Raw genomic sequence first — 19,446 nt, 5'->3', positions numbered from 1 at the left:
TTGCAGCTAATGAATCTTGTTGCTGTGGTAATGAAATGGTCTAAAGGGGCCTATCCATTAGCAGATGTTTTTCTGAAAGATGAAAGACAAAATATATCTATTGAAATTCCGGTGGCTGTACTGAAAGTTATCTGTCATGTACATGACAGATTTTGGCAAACGAAGAACGATGAACGATATCGCATGACATTATTCAGGGAGTGGATTTTTTTCTCTGCAGCGCTCTGTAGCTGCTGCTAATATCTTTCGTCGTTTGTCGTTTACCGCATATAAACTGCCAGATATTTCTAATATCGTACAGCTATATGCGATAATTGGCCAACATGTTGGAGAGATGAAAGATTCAATTTATCGGCTGCTGGAGTGTGCTTCTGCCATTGTTCAGGGCCTATCCATAGCAGATAAATTGAACGAATGAACGATATATCATTCAGTTGTTCAATGGATAGGCCCCTTTAGTTTGATCCTATGCTGCTGATATGGCAAAATGTAGTGACGTGAGCAGTCGCTGCTTTGTGCAAATCATCATTTTTCTTTGACAACTGAAAATGAGTCATAGTTGGAACACCAATGTACTGTACTGTACTGTACTGTGAACCATATAGTGTTATAGGCACCAATATGATAGGGATATACTGTACATTGCCATCATTACCAGTAGTCAGTAAGGAAGAACTGTTTCAGCAGATTGGTAATGAAGCAGGTGGGGGGTTTCAGTAAGAAAAAACAAAAACTTTGAAACCTGTTATTATAGATAATAGGAAGTGTTATTTTCTATTACAATAGAAGGGGATTCTCTTACACTTTCAACACTTTGTGTGGGGCTGAAGAAGTAGTTAAAGAACCTCTTTGACATAATATAAATTTAAGGAGTTAATTCCTTCCTTTTTCATAAGAAATAATTTATGCCCCTTTCACATCGCCAAAATAACCCAGGTTATTCCCTGCTTACTTTTTCTGCTCAACCCTTATCAAAACTCATTTGAAATTGTAAATTAATAAAAAAAAAAAAATACAATAATCATAATTTAAAAAATGATAAATGTTGCAGAGTGTATGCAGTGTGTAGGTGGGAGGATACCACCAACACGCTTGATAACATTACTGCTGTTTTGTATATCCTCACTGCAAATCGAATTATTCTATCTCTTGTGCCCACAGTATATACTGTACCGTCAAGGAGGAGGAGGCCAAATAAAACTGAGCAGGCAGCCAAGGCCATGACGAGTGTTTTGCTGGAAAAACTTGAGCAAATGGATGCAACTTTGGCAGCCAGGGAAGATGCTCGCATGGAGCGTAATATGCTGGCGATACAAAATATGCAGAACAATTTTCTGGAGCAATTCCACAGAGATGCTTGTGAGAGCCAGAGGGAGAGCCAGGAATTTATCTGGTCTCTATTTGATCGCACTTTTCCAGCTAGCGAAGGTCAACGTTCAGGGCCCCCACATCATCTGCCTCACCAATATGGTCACTCTTATCCTCAGTATAACCCTGCACCTTACCCAGCCCCATATGGGTATGCTCATCCCCAACCTCCTCCTTCAGAAAGGCCGGAAAATCCCAATAAACCGCTTTGTCATAATTTGCCTTAATCTATTAATTTTACTTATATTTGTTTGTTTTCTTGATAATATATTTCACATTACTTTTCACTTGAAAAAAATATTTTACATGATATTTGCTATGTTTATTGCAAATAATTGTAAGGTTTCACACCTCCTTTGTTAACCTTTAAAAATTTAATATGTAATCCAAAAACAAAGTGTAACACACGTCTATTCGGTTTTAGCTGTTGTACATGGGCAGTTTAATGTCAACAAACACATTCTGATTTTTGAATACTATAACAAACAAAAAAACATTTAAAGCAACAAAGATGAAAGTTTGGTCATTATTGGAGCCCTAATTTGTTCTGCACTTGCAGTATGGTCACCCAAATAGGCCTCAGGATCAAGTGCAGGATAGACACATTCTGAGTCCTCTACTGCCCACTCTGGTAGGAATTCCTCCCTCTAAAACTCACATAGATTATGTAGGATACAGCATGCAGCCACAACGTTAGGCATAATCAAAAGGTCGACATCATTACGCTTCAAAAGACAACACCAACATAGTTTCAAGCATCCAAATGCATATTCCGCAACCATTCTTGCAGAGCTTAGGGCAGTGATTTTCAACCTTTTTCAACTCGCGGCACACTGAAGAAGATTTTAACATTTCCAAGGCACATCATCCGTCCCTCATGGGAAAAAAACACACACATAGGCCCCCACGTGAAAAACAAACACTCAACTTGCCCCCCACAGAAAAAAATAAAACACAATGGCCTCCACAGAACAAAATCAAATGCACTGGGACCCACAGAAAAAAAATAAAATGCAATGGCCAAACAGAAAAAAATATAAAAGAAAATGATCCCCACAGCAAGAACACAAACAATCACATTTGAAGGCCCCCACAGAAAAAAAAATAAAATAACCAGCGGAGAAGGTACACGGTTGTCCCTGTCCTTTCCCTCATCCGCTAGGGTAGCTTAGTCACACTCAGTGACTGAGCGCACAGGGCCGGATTCAGAGCCGGACGCACTGACCAAAGCGCTCACTCTGAATCAGGGCCCTCCTACCTAAAAATGGAGCTGCCTCCTGGCCGCTCGCATAGCTGTGGGTGACCACCCACAGCTTATGCGAACGGCCAAAAAGATGGTCGCGATGGTCTTGACCATCGCGTCCATCGGGCTTGCGACGAGACCCTGCGGTAGGGTCTCGCTGCCGCGAGCCCAGGAGTGCTTTTGGCTCTATCAGAGCCAAAAGCACTCCCATTGACATCACTAGTGGGAATGCCTCCGTCTGGGCAGCAACGCCCCAGGGGCGTGCTGTCAGTCACCATCGACAGCACGCCCCCTTTGGTGCGAGACCCATAGCAACAGCTTGGCATTAGGGCACCATCGACCTGCTTGCGAGTGCTCAGCGCTCGAGAGCGGGTCTGAATTAGGCCCACAGTACAGAGCTGGGAGCTGGAAGGCGTGCAACGCAGCGTGCGTGACTTATGTCATACCAGCCGTGTCACCATAGGTCACGGCCTTGGTGCGTCTGAGCCTCCCTGAAGAGTCCAGCACTGCCCAGGCCAGTAAATTCAGCTCTGACCTCGCGGCACACTTAACAACCACTCGCAGCACACTAGTGTACCACGGCACAGTGGTTGAAAAATGTTGGCTTAGGGCAGTGTTGGCTAACCTTGACAATCCAGCTGTTATGGAACTACATAACCCAGCATGCACTGCTACAGTTTTGCTATTAGGGCATGCTAAAACTGTGGCAGGGCATGCTGGGATATATAGTTCCACAACAGCTGGAGTGTCAAGGTTAGCCAACACTGGCTTAGGGTGTGAGTGTACGTAATTTGATTTTGGGACAGCTGGACGTGTTGCGTGAAGCCCTTCATCAACCATCTTCTTAAAGGGTAGGCTGCATCACCAATTATATGTACCGGTACTTCCACTCCATCAACTGTTTTAGATTTCTATTTTAAAAAGAGAAAAATTGCATTCAGAATAGGACCAGAATCATCCATGAGGGTCAGACTGGTGGGCACAGAAGGAGTGTTGTTGTTTGCAGGTATGGAATATTTGTGTGCAATGGTCACTGAATCACATTCTTTAGGAAACATTAACCACTGTATAAATGCTCATGATGACAGGTTACAAAAATATACGCATGAACAACAACAGAGCCTGCTATTATAAAAAAGATTAATTAATATTTATTTACCTCTCTTGGGAACAGCCAGCCACCTTGCTTGTCCACTGCTAGCTGGAAAATTTGGAAATTGGCAAGTACTCAAGCATCATGTGCCCGTCCAGGCCACCCTATAAAGACATCTGTGAAGCTGGAAGAAAACATAAATTAGTTTTAAGAAAGGGGCTGCCAAACTAAAATAATAAATAAAAAATGGACAGAACAGTCTTACCAATATTTATAATCCACCACAGCCTGTAAAACAATGGAGTGCTATCCTTTTCTGTTGTAATAATCTGCATGGTTTTTGCTAGGGGCAATTATAGGAATGTGGGTACCATCAATTGCACCTGCGCACTGTGGATATCCACGGGCCACAAAACCATTTATTGTGTCCTGTAAACGCTGTCCTTGGGGAAGACAAATAAATTGATGGTATAGACTTTGCACCAGTGCCCGTGTGACCTGATAAACAATGTAGCACACTGTTGATATGCCCACACCAAAGTGACACGACAGGGTGCGATATTCACCAGGAGTAGCGTACCACCACAAGGCAATGGCTAGCCTCCTGCTTGGCTCGATGGTTGTCCGGAAATTAGTGGTCTGCCTAGAAAGTGCTGGGGTCAGTAAGTTCAAAAGGTACTGGAAGGTCATTCTGAAGTGTGACTTCCACTGGACATACTCAAAATTAAGTACACTTTACATGAACGCTTGCCCATGCTGCCGTTCTCTAGACAACAATCTTCAGTCAGAAGAGAGGTGGAGGTTCAAGATAGTTGTCACCGAAGCAGTTATGAGAAATCTCCTCCTACGCAGATACTGTCTCCACAAAATATCACTTTCAGCCAAAACCTGCACCATCCACGGGCTTGGAACATAGCTGCAGAAGAAGCTACAGAAAGTGAGAAGCTCTAATAACCTCTCACAAGCTCAATCCACCAGCAGTATAGCAGAAACAATCATAAATGCAGGACTCTATGCTGTGACATGTGCTCTGTCAGCCATGATTGATGCACTGCAAGCATTCCCCAGCCCCTCCTTTTCTTTACTGAAAACATCATCATAATTGTGAGCCAATAAAATCCTTTAAAAATGACATCACACTGTTTTAACATGGGCAACCCGGGTTGAGTTAAAAGGCGCCAAATATGCAATAACCCAGGAATAACCCAAGTTATTAAGGCGATGTGAAAGGCTCTGACCGGGGTCCAACCCGTTTTTGTGATGCAATAGGGGTATTACTGAGTGTACGCAAAGTCCGCTGTTGCGAACAGAGTTGCTTGTAATACAGCTGGAGGACAACATCCAAGGACATTACTGGGAGGCGTATGGGAGATGGTCTGAAGTGAATGTAAAAAAAGGCAGTCTCATGGGTATGTTATGGGACTGTCAAGGGTGTGTCAGTGGACATGGCTGAGATCTCAAATGCAGAGCCGCAGCTAATGAGGACATGATTACAGAAAGTCAAGAGGAAGCGACCCGGCCAGCCATAGGGCATCATAAGTGTTGAAGGTCGTTGCGATGGTGCGCCAATGTTGTAGTGATTGAGTTCAGTGGTGGATTTCCACTGACCACAGACATTAATAGTGAGCATCTCAGGGCTTGCAATCACTGGCACTTGCAATTTAATACTAATATATTGCCCTAGTTTTACACAGTGCGGGCTACACACTAAAAGTAAAGGAACGACCATAATATTTGACTAATTGACTGAGTACTGTGAAAAGGACACATAAGACAGCAATGCTATCTCTATACTGGCAGAATTCAGACTTTATTCAGATATTATTTATAAGTGAAAGTGTTGCACAAAATTTTATTATAGTTATTTTTAAACATGTTTTAGTTTTTATGTAATACCTCATGAGGTGTCAGACATTATATATTTACTAAGGAGTATACTTCTTGTTATACTTTATTCATGTTCAGAATCAAATAAAAAATGCACACTTGCTTTCAAGGAGTCTTTAGTAAATATACAGACTGTGCAGCTGTCTCCATTCTTAGCTACACAAATACAATGCAGCCTGCATAATTTATTAATGTTTTAGTTGAAAACAGTGCCTGTAACATTGTGTTGATAGTAAAAATTATTTTTAGTTGTTAATATTCTATGTGAAAAAACAACAAAACAAAACAAAAATCATATGCTTCATAGCAGAAAAATAATATAAACCCTATGGACAGTGACAGATCTAATAGAGCAAAGCATTGATGTTGAAAGGAACAAGGTTATTGCTGAGTGGATATGGGTAGGAGACTAATTGCTATGCATGTTACTGTGCAATCCCCCATACCTTTATTGTAAAGGCAAAAGATAATAAGAATGTTTCAGCAAATAAAAGAATGTAATTTAATTTGACTTCACACTTCCATCTAGTAAGCCCAGGGTTGGGACAAGGCATAGACTGCACTATGTGCAAATATTCAAAGGGATATATTCACACCCTTTGCTTAATCAAAGATTCCCTCTTAAAAAATGTATTCTTTGTAAATGTGTATGCTAGCATTATAATATTAACCAAATTGCGGTTTAAAATAATAGTTTCTAAATATCTGGAAATAACAGTTTATGTTTGCTGCTAATTCCTGTACATACTTCACACACATCATGTATGTAGAATTAAATGTAATTGGTATAAAATACTGGTGGCTGAATCCCAATCCCATAAGCCTGAACAATGAAGATCCCGACAGGGGTGGTAGGTATACTATCCCAATCTCTCTCCCCCCCTAACCCAAACCCTCCCTCTATGGTGCCTAACCTAACCTCCCCCTGGTGGTGCCTAACCATAACCCTCCCTTACAGCACCCTAGACCTAACCCTCCTGGGGGAGTGCCTAATCCTAACGTCCCCCCGGGGGTGCCAAACCCTAAACACCCATTCCCCATAGTCTAACTATAACCCTCCCCAGGGGGTGCCTAACCCTAATCTCCCCCCAGGGGTGCCTAAACCTAACTCCCCATCCCAGGGGAAACTGCAATACTTAGTGGGGTCCAGACATTCAGGATTCCGAACACTGGTATCCTGATCTCCTTTGGGATATCAGCGGCGTCATAATGCCGGGCGACGGGATTCTGGTGTCAGCATTTTGGCGGCTGGCATCCCGTCCACCGGCAATTTAACTACATCCTGAATTAAATATATCATGGCATCATAAACAAGAAATAATGTGTTATTGTTATCTGTGACAAACATACTAGGGGCTTATATACATTGGAGAAAGCATTTTAGGGTGTTCCATACATTACAGACATCATCCTGGCAAACACCACACAATACAGAGAGCATTTTAAGGACTTCAATAAAATATTGAGAGCAAGCCAATCCATATAATGCAGAGCATCCAAATGACTGCCATTCAATAGAGAGAGAATCATAATGACCACCAATTAAGAGAGCATTCTTGTGACTACATAAAAACAAAGAGCATTATAGGGACTTATACACAATACAAAGATCATTCTAGGGAATGTATATAACGCCATATAGCATCCTAGTGTTAGGAGGCCATGGTGGGAAAGTACAGCTTTTCACTACCTCCTCAGGTCCCGCTGGTTGCTAGGAGATCTAAACGTCAGCATCAGTTGCCATGCTGTTCAAGTCATTGCTAACGGACTGGGATGCCAGGTATGTGATTAGAGGCTGCACAGGTATGTCTGCAGCTGGTGTTTAATTGCTGAGATTCTCAATAGTTGCTATTTTATGTGTAGCAACACACATGTAACTGAGGGCCTGATTCAGAGCCGGACGCTATTTGCGCTCGCTCGTTCAGAAAAAGGGGCCGGCTATTTAAATTTAGCGCTCGCTCTTTGCGGTCTGTTGACACCTCTATGTCTGAGTGAGCAAAGTAAACATGCGCTCGCTATTTTGTAAAGACGCCCCTAGCCGTTCGCATCATACGTCATCTCCGCTATTTATTAGATCAATCGAGTACATCGAAAGGTGTCTGAACTGCTCGCAGTGCTTGTGGTTGGATTTTCCTACTGCAATCATGCGAACAGTAAGAGACAACCAAGTGACGTGGCCGATGACGCTGCTTTGTTAATTATGCACACCCTTAAAACGCCCGCTTTTGACCATTTGGCACGCCTGCATTTGGATCTCCACTCCCCGTTTTCAAGCACCTTCCCCTGTTACCACCCACAAAGCCTCATTCTGTCACTCAAATTAGCAGGCACTCGCTATTTTGCGAACACACGATTTCCGACCGCACTGACTGGTTGGTGCATGCGCATTACGACCCATACGCATGCGCAGATGTGCGAACATCGCTCGGAGCGAATGAGCGGCCGCTTACGAGCGGCTCTGAATCAGGCCCAGATTTCACTAGCAGGGGGTTGGTCTTAATTGATGTTTGTCATAGGTCTCTATGTGTGTTAAAAGGCAGCCAGGCCTTGCATGCTGATTTGAGTGAATGGTGAATACTCTGTACTGCTGGTATCCTGAATCTCTGTGTGCTATCTAGTATGAGCCATGGCCTCCTGCTCCAAGCATCACCTTACTTAGTATTGAAAAAGTCTCACATAAGTTATTCTACTAATCTAGAATTAACTTGATTATTGTATAAACTTCTACTATAAGACCTGGCAACATCTCAGTACTGATGAGAGCATCTCTCTCTATGGGAAAAGGACAGTTGTTATAGGCAGAAGACCTCTGTAGTGTGGTTCTAGAGGGTTTATGCAATTGATTAAGCTATCAGAACATCTAATTAATGTTATGTGAGTACCTTAGTGTAATATAAAGACTGGAGAGGGATCAGCTAATAGGAATCTCATATATCAGAGTTTTCCAAGTAGCCCCACTGGGACTGATTCTGAGTCACACCTCAATGTGCATGTTATGAACTCACAATGTGCATAAACCAAAACACTAATCAGAACCAGTTGCAGGTGCACAAAATAGGGTTTATTTAACATAAGCACAAGTGAATGCAGGTTTTTAAGTGAAAGCCTTGCAGGCTGTAGAATATGAATACAAAACTCAAGGTACAATTCATTGCAGGGTAGCAAAATAAACAAAAATGTAAATACAAAGTGTCAGAAGGTTGCTGGTGAATATAGTTCAAGTTCCTGGCACAGAACATGGGCAGGTTGCAAATAGCAAGTCCTGAATCCAGACAGAGGACTGTGACAGAAGACAAAGTAATCCAAATTATTGGCAGTATCTGTGGCAGGCTGAAGACAATCTAAACAGGCACAGGAACATCAGAAGGACACAAGTCCAACACAGGAAACATAAATGAACCAGCAATAAGTGCTGGTACCAGGCTAACTTAAATAGGCAGGTGTCAGGTGCAAACCATAATGGTGATATGAAGTAACCACTTGACCCCTGGCCACATAACAAACTTAGGATAGCAACACCTCTTGAACTTTACAGTACTGCAGTTCACGTAACCAGAGGCCTGATGACTCCTGGTGGCAAGGAATCATACTGCAGGGGGACAATGCAAATTGACAGTGTTCTAACAGTGTGCCTGATTCAGCAAAGAACGCAGTTGCTTATACTAATGCAATCTGCTAATTATTTCGTACTGCGCATGCACACGCACTGCAGTGTGCGTGTTTGAACCAAATGCTGCGATCGGAACTGCAATTGCAGTGACCATGCAGATCCATGGCAGAGAGGTTGACAGGAAGTTCTGTTTGTGGGTGGTGACAGGGGGTGATAAGACGAACGCAGGCGTGCCAGTTCGTTCGCACACCATTTCAGTGGCATGCATAAATTATCCACTGTGAAACCATACGCAGCCTGAGGCCTCAGAAGTAAGCAATTCCTGAGTGAGGTGTGACCTGCCTTAACTGTGCTTTTGGGTCCGATGTTACTCGATGTTACCGATTGTTTCACTTTGTTGCTGAAGTATACAGATATCAGTATGGGGAAGTGGGCGTCCTTATGTTAGGCTGTGATTGCAGTGCAAATGCAGACATTTGAATATCACAGCTGATATTATCAACTGCGTTGTGTTCGTATAAGCAGAATCATGCTGAATCAGGCCCAGTGCTAGCAGTGCACAGATCTCACACATTTCAGGATACTGCATACTGTATGCACTAAAGAAACAAATTGTGTGGGTTAATTGGCTCCTGACAAAAAATTAACCCTAGTGTGTAAGTGTGTGCATCTACATGTGGTAGGGAATATAGGACCTCATTCAGAGCCGGACGCTATAAGTCGTTCGCTCGTACGCATTCAATTGTTTTAAACCACACATGCGTCCAGTTCTCATTGCGCATGTGCGGCCGGATCATTGCGGTCATTTTTCGTTCGCTCGTATACGCAGCGAACAGGAAGTGACCTATGTCATTTGATTGACAGAATGTTCCGTTTATGGGTGGTAACGGGGGTGGAGATGAGAAAACGCAGGCGTGGCAAGGCGTTTTTTGGGCTTGTATTATCTTGTGCGAACGTCCAATGTGGACGCTATTTTGTACACGTCACTGTGTGACCCAATTTCCATTAAGACTGCTCGCTCAGCTTGTGGTCTGGTATAGTCTACCGCAATGACGATGGTCTCCTCATACTTCCCCGGACTCATCGATGGTGTTGCGATTAATTAAGTGAGGCAAAAAAACCAATTAACTTTTAATTGCTAAACAGTTTCTAAGGTGTTTCGCAAATAGACCTTTTTTAGTAGCTAAAAACCGAACGCAGGTGAACTACTCAGCTGCTAATTTCTGGGGCATACAACCAATTAGCTAACAAATGTTTGGGTTTTTTGAGTGCTTCTTATATATTTGTAAGTGTTTATTTTGTAGACAAACAATATTGTACGCATGTTTTTTTCTTTTTTTTTTGAACCAAGAAACCAATCGTCCTTTTTTTTGGATAATTGTTAATTAAAACTCATAAATTGATTTTAACCCTTATTTTTTAGGCAAAATATGAAATGTTTCTATTTCCGTTGTACTGTTTGTAAGTTTGTTAGAGGGATTACCTTTTAACCAGTTTGTGAATAAATCAAGAATAAATTTTTGCAATTTTGTTTCCAAAGTGTAATCATTTTATTGTTATTTTTGTTTCAAGTTTTTTTTAAAGTAAACATATTTTTTTTCATGGGACAAAATCTAGAAATCATTTTGCCCACACACCCACAAAATAAGTGGCATTTTGCATAACGGTGGGTTTTGTTCTGATCGAAATGAAATAGTACCCATGTGACCAATATGAGTGAGTACAAATGAACACACGTTATTTACAAGTAACAAACAAACAATTAACAAACAACATACAAAGTATACTGTATACTCAACTTTTGTCTATGTATTCAGATGACACCGGTAAATCATCATCTTTAGCATAAGATGTACTTCATCTTATCTTCTCTCTGGGGAGCCCATCGTTTCACAACGCCCAGGTTATTCAATATACATTGGCAGCATCCTACTGCAGACTCAGATCTACCATGAGCTAATGGGTCCTTTGTGTACCTCTGGTTTATATACCCTAAAATGGGGTGTTGGCTTTCCGGATATTAAGCCCATACTAGTTACAAACAGTGCTAGGTATCAAGCACTCATTAGTCCAGCATAGCATTGACCAAACTTATCTCTCTTGCACATGCTCCGTAAGCACTAAGATATACTACCAGACAAAGACATACAGTAATGACGTATCCTAGTATGGAGATGAACTCTATTTCAAGGCTCCTTTGTATAGAGTCTGGACATCACTATTAATTACCCATAATGCTTAGCATCTCTACACATCTTATGATGGAATGTAGCTAACTGATAAGAACATAGAAGCTATGAATGGCTCATTATACTTATAGTTGCAATAGAAATGACAGGTAGAGCTAGGCCTCAATATTTATGTCTTCTTTGACCCCAAAAGTTAATTTGACCATTCTATGGTAAAACAGCAACTGTATTAAGACAATCTCATTTCAAACCTCAAGAGGCCTAGCAAGGGGTATATGTGTTTGTTACAAGTTATATGCCTATGTAGAAATTAACTATTTAATCCACTGATTACATTCCACCCTTTGATTTCTACATATCAAATATAAGGAACATGATCCCCATTGCATAATCTAAACCTCCATTGTACTTTCACTACTTGTCCTTACACACAATATAATAACATATAATATAACAAGGTTAATACTACGATTACATGTAACGAATAATATAAAATCACACTAAGCAACATTTCCATTCAGGACTTGACCACTCTGGCTGTATTGCAGAATCTGTCAATAAGCATCACTGAACTCTTGTTTCATTTCTAACTCTCTACATATATGTATATATTCCTTTATATCGTGTGAATATTCTAATAAAACAGTGAAGAATGCATATGATTATATCAAATATATCAGTTACTTATAAGATAATTAATATCAGTAAAGTAAAAGTTCAGTTCAGTTCAATGGAATCTTGAAAAAGTCTTGAGAATATTGGTGAGTGTGGATCCAGCCAATATAAGGCACAAGTTCAGTCTTGCAGAATACACTTAGATGTATGTAATGGCTGTACTGTCAGATCTTATAACTCTGTTGTCCTCCTGGTCTCTCTCCTGTATAAGAAATCACTCTCTGGCCATCGCCATCTCAGGCACGCCTCCAGCGATGTTCTCTCACCTCCTGCTCCAACCAGCAACCTGTTGGCTTAAACAAATAAACAGTGTGAGATAAACCATAACAACAAAACAAAATAAGCATTTACTTATCCTGCTGCAATTATCTCTTACATCTGTCTCTATTCCTCTTCCTACTAAACATTTCTTAACAACCTTATCATAAGTGTTTGTGTCTGTGCACCAGATATCTTACTTAAAAAGTTCAACCTTTTAACCACCCTTCGGTTATCAAAATATATGTACTGTGTACAGCCTGCTCTAAACACCCAACATTGTATATATATGAACATTCCTGTTTCCTAAACAACACATCCACTCATTCAATCATACTGATGTCAGTTTTGTGAATGGTATGAAGCATAGAAAACCCAATATACTCCATGTTGTGTCTGCAGAATGGGTGTCTTTGTCTGCTAGAATCTTCTCAGACATCCTATAATATCAACAAATCAGTCTGTGTCACATCTTCAGGAAAGTCTCTTATCTTGTATCACTCTGCTTGAGACAACTTCACTCCTGAATGACAGTGTTCTGTAGCTGTTCAGTACAACACTCGTCCTCCATCTTCTTGGTGGCAAACGATGAATTCAAATTGCCAGACTTGTGCAGTCATTTCACAGTATATGAGGCCTTTATCAGTAGCAAGTAAGGTAGGCCACATTTCCAGCTGTTGGCAAACACAACAGGTTTTTGCAATGTCTCTGACCATGGTTTGGATATAAGGAATCCCATTGATTTGAGCTTGCTCGAATGCAGCATCAGCTCTGTCATGGCTTAACAGTTCTAGCACCATCAGTGCTGTCTTTGCGGTGAATTGCACACCATGTTCTCTGCTCAGATCACTTGTGCACACACCATTGAAGCTGTAGGTGTGTGTATCAGCATGTCCCACGTCGATCTTCCAGCTTTGGACAGCAGCGCATAAAGAATTTGTGTCAAATGTCCATTTCTCAGTGTGAAGACTTACAGGGTCTTTAGTCTTGTCAGTGACTTGGAAAACAGTCATAGATTCCACAAGTTTGCTAGCCCCTTCTTCTGTCTGTCGGCTGTCAGCTTGTAAAGATAGCTGCTTTGCTTCAGCAATGGTCCACAACAATCCTGTGTGGGTGCAGATAGCACCATAGTCCATACACCAATAATGTTCTCTGTCTTGGAAATCTTCCCACCACTGTGGAGCTGTGATCATAAAGAAATCCAGTATGGACAGTTCAAACATTGGTTTAAATTTCACTCGGCCAGCAAGTAGTGCTTTGATCTCCTTAATTAGCATGAGCGTTTCTGCCATTGTCGTTAGCAACTGTGTGTCTTTCAGCTGCTTCAAGACCTTTGGCTGGTAAGGCTTTGTAAGGAAATACACTGGGATGTGAATTTCATTACCAAACACAAAATCTACACCTTTGTCACTACACAAACCCACAGTCAGTGTGTCTGTACTGCATGTATACCCATTGTGGTTAGTCAGTGTGTACCCACCAATCCCTCCTTCACAATGAGCAAGTAAACCATGCACATCATTTGAAATGGTTCATCAGAAAACACATCTTGTTCACTTTTTGCATTTTCAAACTCAACAATGACACGTTGATCATGCCATGTAAATTTAATGTTGTCATGGGGGAAGTCTTCAGTCTCAGGGGCATGGTCATTTACTGAAATCCCTTCTATCTTCCACCCCTTGCATTTTGTCTCATTGGGCAAGGCAAAAGGCATCATCACCACCCCTTCACTTAGCGACACCCCTCTGAATGGCCATGCAAACACATCATTTTTTTCAATCAGTTCACAGTGAATGGCAAGCTGGACAGTCTTAGGCAATTCAGACATACCATCATTCACCTCAACAGTATCACTAACCAATGGCATGTTATCAGAAACCTCATTTGCATTAAATTTTGAATCTGATTTCTGGACATATTCCCTGCATTCATGGATTTCAACATTTTGTTCACATTTTGTGAAATCAGAAATTTTCATCACACTGCTCTGATAAAACACATTTACTGTAGTGTGAATACAATGCTTAATTTCTGTTTCAAGTTCTTTCTGCGTAAGTTCACACACTTCTCTTTGTATTTCAAGCTCACAAATTTCTACACTTTCTGTGTGTAATAAATCAGCACTTAAATCTGCGCTAGCTGACATCTCATCTCTTGCTTGTGAGGATTCCCTCCTCCTCTCTAAGGAATTTTTTAAAGGCAAACTGGCAGAATACTCAGAAACATGTAAAACTTCATCTGATTCAAAATCAGTTGCTTTTAAAAATCTCACATCACTACATTGTAAAGGCATCCCTAAACATGTTGGATTAATCTGAGATTTTTTAACACATTTCTGAAATTTCACCAACTTTTTCTGTAATCTACCCTTAGCATTTTTCACATGTTTCAAAAGTTTGTAAAACATTTTTCTCAATTTTCTTTTTTTTAAAAAAAAGAAAAAGATAAAACAACATATAATGTGATTTAAGCTAAATCACAATGTTTTTTCTCATAGGAATGAGACAGAGAAAACATACACAATGCAATATACAGGTCAGCAGAGAAAAAGCAAAACATCATTTTGCACTTTTTTTTTTACAGAATCAATCAATCAATAGGTCACAAATTATTTAACCCTTCCGATCCCACTTCTCGACACCAAGTGCATAACGGTGGGTTTCGTTCTGATCTAAATGAAATAGTACACACATGTGACCAAGATGAGTGAGTACAAATGAACACACTTTATTTACAAGTAACAAACAAACAATTAACAAACAACATACAAAGTATACTGTATACTCAACTTTTGTCTATGTATTCAGATGACACCGGTAAATCATCATCTTCAGCATAAGTTGTACTTCGTCTTATCTTCTCTCTGGGGAGCCCATCGTTTCACAACACCCAGGTTATTCAATATACATTGGCAGCATCCTACTGCAGACTCAGATCTACCATGAGCTAATGGGTCCTTTGTGTACCTCTGGTTTATATACCCTAAAATGGGGTGTTGGCTTTCCGGATATTAAGCCCATACAAGTTACAAACAGTGCTAGGTATCAAGCACTCATTAGTCCAGCATAGCATTGACCAAACTTATCTCTCTTGCACATGCTCCGTAAGCACTAAGATATACTACCAGACAAAGACATACAGTAATGACGTATCCTAGTATGGAGATGAACTCTATTTCAAGGCTCCTTTGTATAGAGTCTGGACATCACTATTAATTACCCATAATGCTTAGCATCTCTACACATCTTATGATGGAATGTAGCTAACTGATAAGAACATAGAAGCTATGAATGGCTCATTATACTTATAGTTGCAATAGAAATGACAGGTAGAGCTAGGCCTCAATATTTATGTCTTCTTTGACCCCAAAAGTTAATTTGACCATTCTATGGTAAAACAGCAACTGTATTAAGACAATCTCATTTCAAACCTCAAGAGGCCTAGCAAGGGGTATATGTGTTTGTTACAATTTATATGCCTATGTAGAAATTAACTATTTAATCCACTGATTACACATTTGAACAGACATAAAACAAATAAAAACAATTCAAAAGAAAGGAGAGGGAGGTTTTTGCCTTGCAGGAATATGGGGCAAACACAGAGATGGATTGTGGGGAAATTAGCCAGTGCTGTCATCGCCTTTTAGGCCGTTTGGCCGGGGGTTGGGGGGAGCCTGAATGGGTCCGGGAAGTCATTCGGCCTGGCCAGAGGCAGATCTTGTGGCCTCTGGACTAGGCATAGGGCTAGGCACATTTGGAGGGATGGCTTTTGTTGTGTCAGAGGTGGAGGGTCCTGATGTTCTGGCAGGAAGGGAGGCCAGCTCCAACATGTGCTGGCGAACAAGCTGCTCCAGGGCATTTGCTATTCACACATTAGCCCCAGTATTTTCCGCAAGGGTCTTAGCAATGGTCACGTTGGCCGCAGCACTTTGCTCCAGTGCGTCCGCCACCCGTAGCACCATCCTCAGCAGAATCTCGGTCTGCTGATCCGTTTTACCATTGAGATCAGTGAGGAGGGCCACTGCCTGCGAGGGGGAATGCCCTGGACTGTCTGCCACAGGGTCCCCAGCCGGATCTACTGCTTCCTCCCCTGCAGAGCCAGAAGAAATTCTGCGGCCAAAGCTCACCTCTGGAGCAGACTCATCCGCCTGTGTCTCTGTGAGAAAAAAGAGAAAAGAGTAAAATTATAATCTCGATATTGTCAAAAACACATTTCTGAGTTGTTAACATTACAACATTTACCTGGGGCAACATGAGGAGCCGCAAAGTCTGGCATGTCGGTATCCATGTTCGACATGCCAAACACCTCCTCATCCTGCACACACCCCTGGGCCAGCTCCTCCAAATCTGTGAGCTCAAGTGACACAGGGGTGGGACCCCCACCTGTCCCCCCTGCATGCCTAGCCCTATCAGCCAGTTTTTGTTTAAGCCGATATTTGAAGTCGCTCCATCTGTTGGTTTAAAATTTGGCATTATTCCTGCAGTATTTTGACCTGTAAACACTTTTTACTAAAATGTAGTTTTTACGTACCGGCGTTTGACCTCCCGGGTTGAACGTTCAAACTCACCCACACCATTGACACCACTGGCTATGTCGTCCCACAGTTTCCATCTCTTAGTTGCACCCATATTCCTTGGTGCCTGTGCCAGGTTGTCATTGCACATTTGCACCAAAACCTCCATCTCCTTCCTTGTGAATTGTGGCTGCCTTTTTTTTGGCCCTAGTTTGCCTACTAGGGCCAGCCGCCTCTTCCATGGCATCCTCCACACCATTTTTTTAAAATGTTAAAAAAGATTTTTAGTAAAATGTTTTAAAATGTAATGTTAAACATACGCATTTTCCCATAAAAAAAAAACACTTAAATGGTGCCTGTTGGCTAGTACTTTGCTGCTCTGTACTCATTTTTTTTGTCAATGTAGCAGACCGATTTTGGCCTTCAGTGACGCTTTTATACATGCGTCAGCATTATTCGGCTGCATCATTCCTTGTGCACTCCTACTGTCCGTCCTTAATTTGAGAGGGAAAATAAAGCCTATTTATGGCTTGGTGTGACTCGAGTCGAGGTGGCATGTTATGATTGTTTGAGGTTTTGCATTGGAGTGGATTGTTGGTGATTGTTGTGTAGAAGGAGTACTTGTTTTTTTGGATCTTTTGGTTTTTTTTCTTACTTCTTTCTTTTCCGTTAGCATTTTTTTTTATTGTTTGGCTATTTTAATTTGAATTTTTGAGTAAGTATTTTATAAAACCACCGTAAAACATAATAGTAAATAGTTTACAAATTTTTTTTATATTTTTTTTTTTGACAGTTATTTTGGCAGTGACCCGGTGACGTTTTTGAACTTTGGGATATTTGTCTGTTTTTGGTAAGTGTTTTAGGCTTCATTCATTTACAAATTCGATGTGTTGGTCTTAGCATATGTTTCGCTAAGTAATGTTGTTTTTTTTCTGTGAACAATCATGTCTTACCACTAAATGTAGCGTACTATTTAGCGAACTAATGTGTCCTTATTTAAATGTAAAAGTAGCATACTATTTAGCGAACTAATGTGCCCTTATTTAACTGTAAAAGTAGCGTACTATTTAGTGAACTAATGTGCCCTTATTTAACTGTAAAAGTACCGTACTATTTAGCGAACTAATGTTTTTGTGGTTTTAACTGTAAAAGTAACGTACTATTTAGCGAACTAATGTGCCCTTATTTAAATGTAAAAGTAGCATACTATTTAGCGAACTAATGTGCCCTTATTTAACTGTAAAAGTAGCGTACTATTTAGCGAACTAATGTGCCCTTATTTAACTGTAAAAGTACCGTACTATTTAGCAAAACTAATGTTTTAGTGGTTTTAACTGTAAAAGTAGCGTACTATTTAGCGAACTAATGTGCCCTTATTTAACTGTAAAAGTAGCGTACTATTTAGCGAACTAAAGTTTTAGTGGTTTTAACTGTAAAAGTAGCATACTATTTAGTGAACTAATGTTTTTTTATATTTTAAATGTAAAATTAACGTACTATTTTGCGTACTAATGTGTTTTAAATTTTTCTGTGTAAAATCATGTCTTACCACTAAATGTAGCGTACTATTTTGAGAACTAATGTGTGCTCCCTTCTCTATTTTTTAGAATATGAAATTTGTTTTCAATCATAGTTTTTTAAATTAATATCTTAAAAATGTTCTAATTTTGAAATGTAGGTTGATTTGCACATGACTCGTCCCAGGCCTGTAAGCATCTTTGGTTTTCTTGGAAAAGATAAGTATATTTTTCTTAACACATTTGTCTAAACCAATAACTACCTTGCTTAACATTTCAGGTTGATGTTGGTCGTATTATATTGGCCATGGTTCCAGAACCTGACCAACCGCAACATCGTCCCAGGCGTAGGCCTCGTAGGCGTGCAAGGCCCCAGATATATAGAACACGTGTCACCCTTTTTGGAATGCCAGATGATGAGGTGTTAAGGCGCTACCGTCTTCCGCCACAACTCATCATAGACACTCTCTCATTAATAGAGAGTGATCTTGAACGGCAAATTGACAGTCCTACAGCAATACCACCACTTACGCAGTTAATGTCGGTGTTACATTTTTGTGCCTCAGGATCCTTTCAAACCACTGTGGGAATAGTCGCTGGAATATCCCAATCCTCCTTTTCAAGGATCCTGAGGGCAGTGATGGAGGCCCTATTTAAACACCTCCATCATTTTATTAAAATGCCATTGGATATGGGTTCCCTTAATGTGGCGAAGGCTAATTTTTACCAAATAGCTGGCTTCCCACACATCATAGGGGTTGTGGATGGCACTCACATACCACTTCAGCCTCCAGCAAGGCTGGAGGCTATATTTAGGAACCAAAAGCACTTTCACTTGATGAATGTAATGGTGGTATGTGATGCCTCCCTCCAGATCCTGTCCCTGAATGCCAAATTCCCCGGCAGTGCACATGATTCCTTCGTCGTCTGGCAATCAGGGATTTGGCACAAATTAAACAACCTACAAGCTGGTGATGCATGGCTTCTGGGTAAGTTGACACCTTCTGTTGAAACAAATGCAAAGCTTGTTACACAATGGTCCTGATGTTTTTTTATATATTTTTACAGGTGACAGTGGTTACCCTTGCAC

At 40.8% G+C, this 19,446-nt stretch overlaps 1 pseudogene; it reads right to left on the bottom strand.

The window, feature by feature from the left end:
- Positions 1-1,865: 1,865 nt before the first annotated feature.
- Positions 1,866-19,446, bottom strand: part of LOC148481881 (uncharacterized) — a 68,589-nt pseudogene continuing 51,008 nt past the window's right edge.

Source organism: Taudactylus pleione, unplaced genomic scaffold (genome assembly GCF_031769625.1).
Source record: "Taudactylus pleione unplaced genomic scaffold, aTauple2 ptg000556l, whole genome shotgun sequence".
In the NCBI taxonomy this organism is placed as follows: Eukaryota; Metazoa; Chordata; class Amphibia; order Anura; family Myobatrachidae; genus Taudactylus; species Taudactylus pleione.
Note: the sequence above shows the minus strand (reverse complement) of the source record. Positions and strands in the feature narration are given on the sequence as shown.